We start from the raw sequence: 9,059 nt of genomic DNA, 5'->3' as shown, positions 1-9,059 counted from the left end.
CACAACGTCAAGAGACCGACAGAAAGGGAGCTGAGGTTACATCTGTAACCAAGACTTTTTCCTGCCTAAGTAAAAATAAGTTGCTAAATGCGCAGCACACCTTAACCGCAATGAAGATATCATCTCGCAGAACTATTGATACCTGTGTCTCCATATAATTTAAACATACTGTACATAAAGCGTTCCCAGAAGCGTTAACACCTGTGACCTATTTTGCAATAGAAGCATAACATACCCAACAGAACTTTCCACCTGTTGTTTAAAACGACTCTCATATGGGCTAAAGTTTTACATAACAGTCTGGAGCTTTTTATATGTTGCAAAAGTGTAAGCGTGGCTTACAAAATATAATTAATATCGACAGCCAGCGCTGATTATTCGATCAGCAACAAAGAATTTACCCTTGGCTGTGCATGTCTGAGTTAGAGAAAATGTCACTATTAATATTCCCCTTAAAAGCATCATTAACTTTTTATTGATCCGTTCTTGTTGACAAATCAACCATATCGTTTATGTAACTTTACAAATCATATCATCCGTTGATGGCTGCTACTTTGACTCTGCGCTTGGTCTTCATTTCTTCTTTGATCCTGATTTCTCTTGTTTTTTCCTGGAAACCTTGGACAATTAAATCATGCATGTCATACTTGATGGGTTCACAGTGAAAGGACATATTATTTTTATTGGTTCTAGCAGGTGTATTATACACGACAAAAAATCTCTTCCACAGGAGTGTGCTGGCCAAGATGAGCAGCAGTACAATCAGTTTCGAACACAAAATTACACAACAAACAACACATCACAAAACTTCACACTAAAAACTATTACACATCATTGAATCATCTTCCAGTTTCATATATAAAATGTCCCAAAGACACCAAATTTAGCTATTTCAATTTTGATTAATGAAAATTCTATTATCATGGGCAAACGAACACAGTGGATTGCAGTGGTGTGCATTATAGCTGAGACTCACCTGAACATTGTACAGCTGGGTTTGCTGGTCAACCACCTGTATGCCAGTGGACAAATACTGAATTAGTAAATCTGTACTTGCATAATTTGGCAAAACTAAATTAGACTTTGAAATAGTACAAAAACACATGCCTTTTTGTTCTTTTGCTTCACGTTGTTGCCATTTTTTTCCAGCTACAGACGGATATCGCTTCATGTGAAGCCATGGCCATTATGTAACGACACATCACATTATGCACATGTCATCACCTGCGCACACTGCATGATGTCCGATTATGTCACAGTAATTAAATAAATTAAGAATTAAAAAGGAAAATTCCAAGTGATTCCTGTCAAGTTTGTAACAGTACACTCCTGTTAAAGTTCAGGTTCCTTTCGAACACTAAGTTTCTTTCTGTGTTTTGGATCACCCTTAAAATCAAATGAGAAATAGGTTGGATGTTGTGAGAGAATTCTTCTGCAGATCTGGGAGCACAAAAACAAGACACAGAGAGGCTCCTGAACTCAAGTCTTTCTATATATGGCACCAGAAGACATCTGGAAGTTCTCATATGTCCAGGGGTTCACATAATGACCAAATAAGGTATAGAAAACAATGCCAGACAAAGAATGTGTGGTTTAGAATAAATCCCCTTCCTCCACATTCAGCCAGCTGTCCGCTCAGTGAGCAGTGAAACCACACATAGGCTACACTTATTCATTCCTTTATGTGGAGAAATACATCTAACAACTCGGAAGCCAGAAAGTTGAATCCGCGTCTTGTTTACGTTATAGTTTTTTGATTCGGTGGCCTACTCAAGGAGGCCCCCTGGTGGTGCAGGATCCATACGCAAGTTTGCGTATAGGAAGGATCGGCTCTGATTCTGCTACAGTTTTGCTTGATCATTTTAAAAATCTCGAGTAATAATTTTAATTTTGCAATGTATAAAATCTTAAAACATATATTTAAATGACGTTAAAACTCGAGTAGAAACTAGCAAATGAAAATGAATTTTGAATGATTCTTTTTTTAATACAGGGCAAATGAGGAGTGGCTCAAGAAGCCAACACCCTGTCTAGATTAAGGAACTCTTCAGGAACTCTTGGTCTTATCAGGAACTTCAGGAACTTCTGTAACATTTTCTCTTTCGATTTTAAGACTGAAGGTGCAGGAGGTAAAATAAAATCCAGAATGGGTAAGGATTAAATTATACCAGTTAGACCAATTCAGACAACGAATTATTGCTGTTTTGATAACAAACATTTTGTAGTTTATTTTAAGCTTAAAATGAAGTCATTATATATTGCAAGGGTAGCAATACAGGAAAGCCTAAAACCTGAAGAATAATATAAAAAATGATTTCCTTATAGCTAAACTCTGAAGTAGGCCTAGTCATTTGTTGACTATTATTTGCTGCTTAGACATTTCAGGAATAACGCGCTTTTTCTCGTCAAGGAGAGACAAGGAAATGGGCCTAGGTAAGTCTAACAGGAACTTGATTCGTTACTATATTTCTCGGGCTAAAATGATTTTGAATCAGGAATATACTAGATATTACGGGTTTGTTGTTTTGCCTTGTCTTTAGGACAGTATTCTCTTTAAATATATTTTAGTCTGTCACATAACGTTAATGTAGACGCTGCATTTAGTGCAGTTGATTAACCGATGTAAAGTTGTTTTGACGTTTGACATTTGTCAGAGATTCAGCCTCGGAAAAAAAAGCAACAATTCTTCAAAGATTTAGCACAATGTCAAGAGACATGCTGAGTTCGAATTGTTTTCAAATGTACAAGAAAATACACGGTGCTTTTTATGTTTAATTCTGCCTTAAGGTATTGTAACCGAAAGACATTATAATGTAATGATATTAGGATAGGGACCGTCTGCAAAGCACAAAACGAAGAGCAAAAAACAGTTATTTCATGTAAATGCTTCATTTTGAAAATAAATTTAAAATCTAATGGGTGTGTGTTACTGGTTCAAAGAAGAACATTTTGATGTTGGTTTTAGTTAAAAAACTATAGCACGACAAAAAGCTATTGAAATGTAGACAAATAAAAAAATGCTGGCAAAGATTTTGCAGTTTACCGCCCCCTAGAGAAAGATTTTGCGGTTATTTTGACCAGTTTGAAATTCTTTTTTTATGAAATTTTTAATTAATTAATTTAAAATGCACACAGTTTGATATGTTCAAGGGGTGTGTCTTGTTACTTGTTCAAAGAACAACATGTCCAGGCGTCTTTTATGTCATTTTTAAATCAAGATACACACTATTTAATTATATTTAAATCTGTTAAGACCTTTTTTATAAAACATACAGTATTCTATCTCAACTTTGAAGGGTATGTCTTGTTACTGGTTCATAGACAAACATTTAAATGTTGGTTTTATTCACAGAACTATAACACAGCACATGATGTTGAAATGTCAATGAACAAATCAATTAAGGTTAAATTAATACGCTCTCCTATCTCAACTTCAAAGTGTGTGTCAACATTAAGAAGTTGGATTTATTCACACAACTATAACACAACACATGATCTAAAAATGTATACAAATACAATTAATGTTCTATAAATACACTCTTCTATCTCAATTTCAAATGATGTGTCTTAATACTTGCTGCTTGAAGAACATTTAAATGCTGGTATTATAAACATAACTGTAAGACAAAAAAAAAACGATTGAAATGTTACAACTTAGAAAAAAGCTTGTGAAGCTTTCCAAAGAGCATGCACTACACTGCCCACAGAGGAACATGGTGCAGTTGCTCTGTGTTTGATATTCAGTATTGGGAATAAATTAATAAACAATACACAGACTATGTCAACCTCAAAGAGTGTGTCTTGTTACTGGTTCACAGAACAACATTTTGATGTTGGTTTCATGCACAACGCAAGGCATGAAATTTAAATGTCAACTAATATAATTTTGTATTTCCAATAAATTGGCTCTTCTAGTCCAGTTCCAAGATTGTGTCTTGTTAGTGGTTCCTAGACGAACATTTAGATGTTGATTTACTTCACAAAAGTGTAAAACAACAAAAGCCATTGAAATGTGAAAACTGAGAGTGTGCAGTACAGCGCCCCCTGGAGGAACATAAGACAGTTCCTATGACTGAAAGTGAAAGTGACCTATTAGTCAGATATGGTGACCCATACCCGAAATGTGACCTCTGCTTTTAACCCATCCAGAGAGTAGTGAACACACGCACAGCAAGTGGTGACCACACATACACCCGGAGCAGTGGGCAGATATCACTACAGCGCCCGGGGAGCAAGTAGGGGTCAGGTGCCTTGCTCAAGGACACCTCAGTTGTTACTCTCACTCACTCAACTTTATTTATATAGCGCTTTTACAATTTTCATTGTTACAAAGCAGCTGTACATGAGACACATTGACTACAAGCAAAACAATCAAAGTTGTACCTGCAAAAACAAGAAAAGGTTGAAAACACAGAAGACAGACACACCCACACACAAAACACTCCACACACACAACACGCACCAACACACACAGACACAGACACACACACACACACGGATGCGCACGCACACACACACACACACACGCACACACACACACACACACACACACACACACACCACACATAGACACACACACGACCCACACACACACACACACAACACAACAAGACGCGCACACAGACACACACACACACACACACACTACACCAACACAACACACGACAACCACACACACACACACACACGCTCAGTGAGAGCACACATTTAAGATAAAGGAGAGAGAAGCACAGGTCAAATATAACAGACTATAAATTCCTATATGCAATATTAATTAAGTAAAACTTTAAAATTCTAAAGCAGCCCCCCCGGCAGGCAGATAGTGCAAAAACAGTATGCAAACGGTGGCGAGGAACCCAAAACTCTAATCGAGAAAAAAAACCTCAGGAGAACCCAGGCCCAACCAGGGGATTCCAGTTCCCCTCTGGCAAAAGCTGCTGCCTCTGCACAAGCTCCAGAGAACTTGCACAACAAGGCTAAATAAAATAAATAAAATTATAATAATAAATTATAGTTTAAATTATCATTAATAATCTAATAGCATTTGAAATTTTGTGTGAAGACTGTCAAGGGACCGCGTCCTTCTTTATCCAGCTCTATCATCTCAGCTCTTGTCAGGTCCCCTTTCCATTCTCCGCTCTACCATCAGGTCAGGCCATGAACTGCATCCTGCTCGCTGTGGTAACCTTGGAACAATGAGACAAGACTGGCTGAGAGTAGAGTACTGTTCTGTACTCTTTGATGCAACAAGTACATCAGTTGTGTTTTTGGTTCCGGTTGATCTAACTAATGCAGCCTAAACCCTCAGAAGATTTATATTATGGAAGAGTAGTGTATGCAAGATTAAAAAGATGCGTCTTTAGTCTAGATTTAAACTGACAGAGTGTGTCTGCCTCCCGGACAGTGCAGGGAAGACTATTCCATAAATAGATAAGCACTAATACTTGATTTTGAATCTAGGTATTCATGTTCAGATTTTTTTAAGCTTCGAAAATATAAAGTTGAGTATCATCAGCATAACAGTGAAAGCTAACTCCGTGTCACTTTATTATATCTCCTAGAGGTAGCATGTAACCTGAAATCACGAGCTTCTGGTACGAGTCCACTCTCTAACATTAGACGACTGCCTTCCCTAAGATATTCAGCATTGTGAATAAATTATTAAAAAACAAACCGAATGTCACCTCAAAGTGGTTGTCTACTGTTCACATGAACAACATTTATGTGGTTTTCACACCTATCAACACAACCCATCTATGAATGTTGATAATTTAAAAATACTATTTATTCAATCTCACGAAGTGTGTTTAAGTGTGGTCTTGCTGTGTTCCTAGATAACATTTAGATGTTGGTTTTATCAGAGAACTATAAATCGTAACAGATACATTCTGTCGCACCTTGCATGGTTAAACGCATTTAAGTGTTTACGAACCAGTATTGTAGTGACAGAGGCGTATTAAGACCTCATGGTGCCCCTGGGCAACAGCCCCAGAGGTGCCCCCCCACCCACCTACCCACACGCAAGAATCCACTCATTAAAAGATTTATATATTAAAAGATTTTATAAGAATGAAACTCAGCAATTTACAATATACTATTTTACAAGAATTACACATTAACATGACACTTTTGTAGAAAGAACACAAAAAACAACTCTTTTCCATTAAGTATTTTTAACAATTAGGCCTACTGTAGTTAAGGGGCACCTGCTTTCTGTTGTAATGTTACATTTCAGGTTTTGATGTAGTTTAAAAAATCACTAACATTTTTTAACAGTTGTAAATGTTGTGCGTGCCACAAAGTGGGGGTACAGGGACACACACACACGCACGCGCACGCGCGCACACACACACACACACACACACACACGCACGCACACACACACACACACACATATATAGTTTGCATGTATGTATTCACATTAGGGGGACAATGGAACAATGTACAGATTTTCAGGACATTGGGACTTTAATTCACCAAAGTGGCATTCACCAGATTACAATGTATAGCAAGGTTATTCATAAAAATAACATGAAACGTTATTGTTACTATTTTAACTGTTATACAGCTATTCAAACGCTCTATTTAAGCACAGTATGTGTATATTCTTCTTACTAAACAATCACATAAGTACTAAGATAAAAGTGTATTCCACTAAAAAGGACACATATGAATTGATTGCTATAGTGATGACACCGTTCTTCACTTTCACTTTAAAACCCAGGTTTGGACCTTAAATAGTGGCCTTACCTCCACGTACTATTATTAGCAGACATTATCGGCACTATAACATCTTATTTCTGACGCATGCCATGTATATATACCTTTATTAATCAGTGCTAATCCCCGCATTTTAGTCGCCGCTACAACAATGCGCTCTGCATCGTTCCCGCTTCCATCTGCTTGAAAATTAAAATGTATACAAAAGACAACTCACCTCATAACACTCACTTGTGATTGGCTGAATGTTAATTCACTATGTAACAAACCAGATAACATGGGCGGGAATGTTGGTGGAGGTGTGTCGAAAAAGTGCGGAGGACAGAACCATTTTTATCCGGTATTCCCGCACATGGTGCCACGCCTATTTAGCGCAGATGCGTGACTTAAGTCTTAAAAAACAAGTGCTTATGTACATTTATAAAAAAAATTGTATTGCGGGTTTATTTGGTGCCCCTGTGCACTCGCCCAATTGCCCATATGGTTAATCCGCCTCTGGGTGGAGTCGGTGGACACCTTCGCATGGAATGGGAAACCAGTGATCATTTTTTCCCGTTTCACGTAGTTTGCAGACGGCCCCTAACCGGAGTGATACTGCTTGAGCGTATATTGGTTAGAGCGCATTAAGGAATATTTAAACAAATAAACGGTCACCTGTGTCGACTTCTACATGTTAATACCTTTCAAATAAGCCAAACTTGAAAAATGTAAGCTCATCCACTAGAGATCTTTTGACGAAATTCGTGACTGAATATCCATCCAATGTCGAACCAACTTTGTATCGGTAGTTGATTATATTATTTTATTTTCAGGGATGAAGTGGCTTCAAAGTAGTTTCCCGAGTAGTGAATCTCCAAACAGTAAGTAGATCATACCTGTCAACACTCCCATTTTGGCCGGGAGTCTCCCGTTTTTCACACCCATCTTCCGCCACCCTCCAGTTTTGTTATTTATATCTGTATATTCCGCTTCCATTTAACGCTCGCTCTCACAGTATGTGTCCGCTCACTGGAGACGACAAGTCGTTTCATCAACAGGTAGATGCAGTAGAGTCACATTACAGTGCTGGATCTGCAGAAGTAATATTTTCGCTGTTTTTAAACTTTGTGAGGTGACCTATTAGTCAGATATGGTGATCCATACCCGAAATGTGACCTCTGCATTTAACCCATCCAGAGAGTAGTGAACACACGCACAGCAAGTGGTGAACACACGTACACCCGGAGCAGTGGGCAGCTATCACTGCAGCGCCCGGGGAGCAAGTAGGGGTCAGGTGCCTTGCTCAAGGGCACCTCAGTCGTTACCCGCCGGCCCTGAGAATCAAACCGACAACCTTCTGGTCACGAGTCCGACTCTCTAACCATTAGGTCACAACTGCCCCAGCCAGCCGTGGTTAGATTCAGATGCGTGCATTTAAAGCTTTATTTGAAATGTAGATGATCCGTGTGTCTCGTCAATAACATATCGTAATTTATGCATTTTTATTCTAAGAATGTTTGCATGATTATTACTGTATATTGTGAAAACAATGTCTCTATCTGTAACTTTTAATTATTTATCATTTTGATGCCTTTTTGACCTTTGTCCTGTGGTAAACGTGTAGTAAACAGTTTTTTTTTGTGTGTATTGATTACTCAACTCAACTTTATTTATATAGCGCTTTTACAATTTTCATTGTTACAAAGCAGCTGTACATGAGACACATTGACTACAAGCAAAACAATCAAAGTTGATAGAGCTGGATAAAGAAGGACGCAGTCACCTGACACGTCTTCACCACAAAATTTCAAATGCTATTAGATTATTAATGATAATCTTAAACTATAATTTATTTTATTATTAAGTTTATTTATTTTATTTAGCCTTGTTGTGCAAGTTCTCTGGAGCTTGTGCAGAGGCAGCAGCTTTTGCCAGAGGGGAACTGGAATCCCCTGGTTGGGCCTGGGTTCTCCTGAGGTTTTTTTTCTCGATTAGAGTTTTGGGTTCCTCGCCACCGTTTGCATACTGTTTTTGCACTATCTGCCTGACCGGGGGGGCTGCTTTAGAATCTTAAAGTTTTACTTAATTAATATTGCATATAGGAATTTATTATCTGTTATATTTGACCTGTGCTTCTCTCTCCTTTATCCTAAATGTGTGCTCTCACTGAGCGTGTGTGTGTGTGCGTACTTGTCTGTGTACGTACGTGAGTGTGTGTGTGTGTGTTGTGTGTGCGCATCCGTGTGTGTGTGTGTCTCTGTGTCTGTGTGTGTTGGTGTGTGTGTGTTGTGTGTGTGGAGTGTTTTGTGTGTGGGTGTGTCTGTCTTCTGGTTTTCAACCTTTTCTTGTTTTTGCAGGTA

The 9,059-nt window shown here is 38.3% G+C and overlaps 1 long non-coding RNA gene across 1 annotated transcript; it reads left to right on the top strand.

Moving 5' to 3' along the window:
- Window positions 1–2,037: 2,037 nt before the first annotated feature.
- Window positions 2,038–8,370, top strand: LOC130546568 (uncharacterized). Its single transcript, XR_008961785.1, has 3 exons — window positions 2,038–2,150; window positions 2,377–2,433; window positions 7,533–8,370. It is a non-coding gene; the product is annotated as an uncharacterized LOC130546568 (long non-coding RNA).
- The last annotated feature ends 689 nt before the right edge of the window (window positions 8,371–9,059 follow it).

This window comes from Triplophysa rosa, linkage group LG22, assembly GCF_024868665.1.
Source record: "Triplophysa rosa linkage group LG22, Trosa_1v2, whole genome shotgun sequence".
In the NCBI taxonomy this organism is placed as follows: domain Eukaryota; kingdom Metazoa; phylum Chordata; class Actinopteri; order Cypriniformes; family Nemacheilidae; genus Triplophysa; species Triplophysa rosa.
The sequence above is the reverse complement of the archived record's forward strand: the minus strand, read 5'-3'. Positions and strand labels throughout refer to the sequence as shown.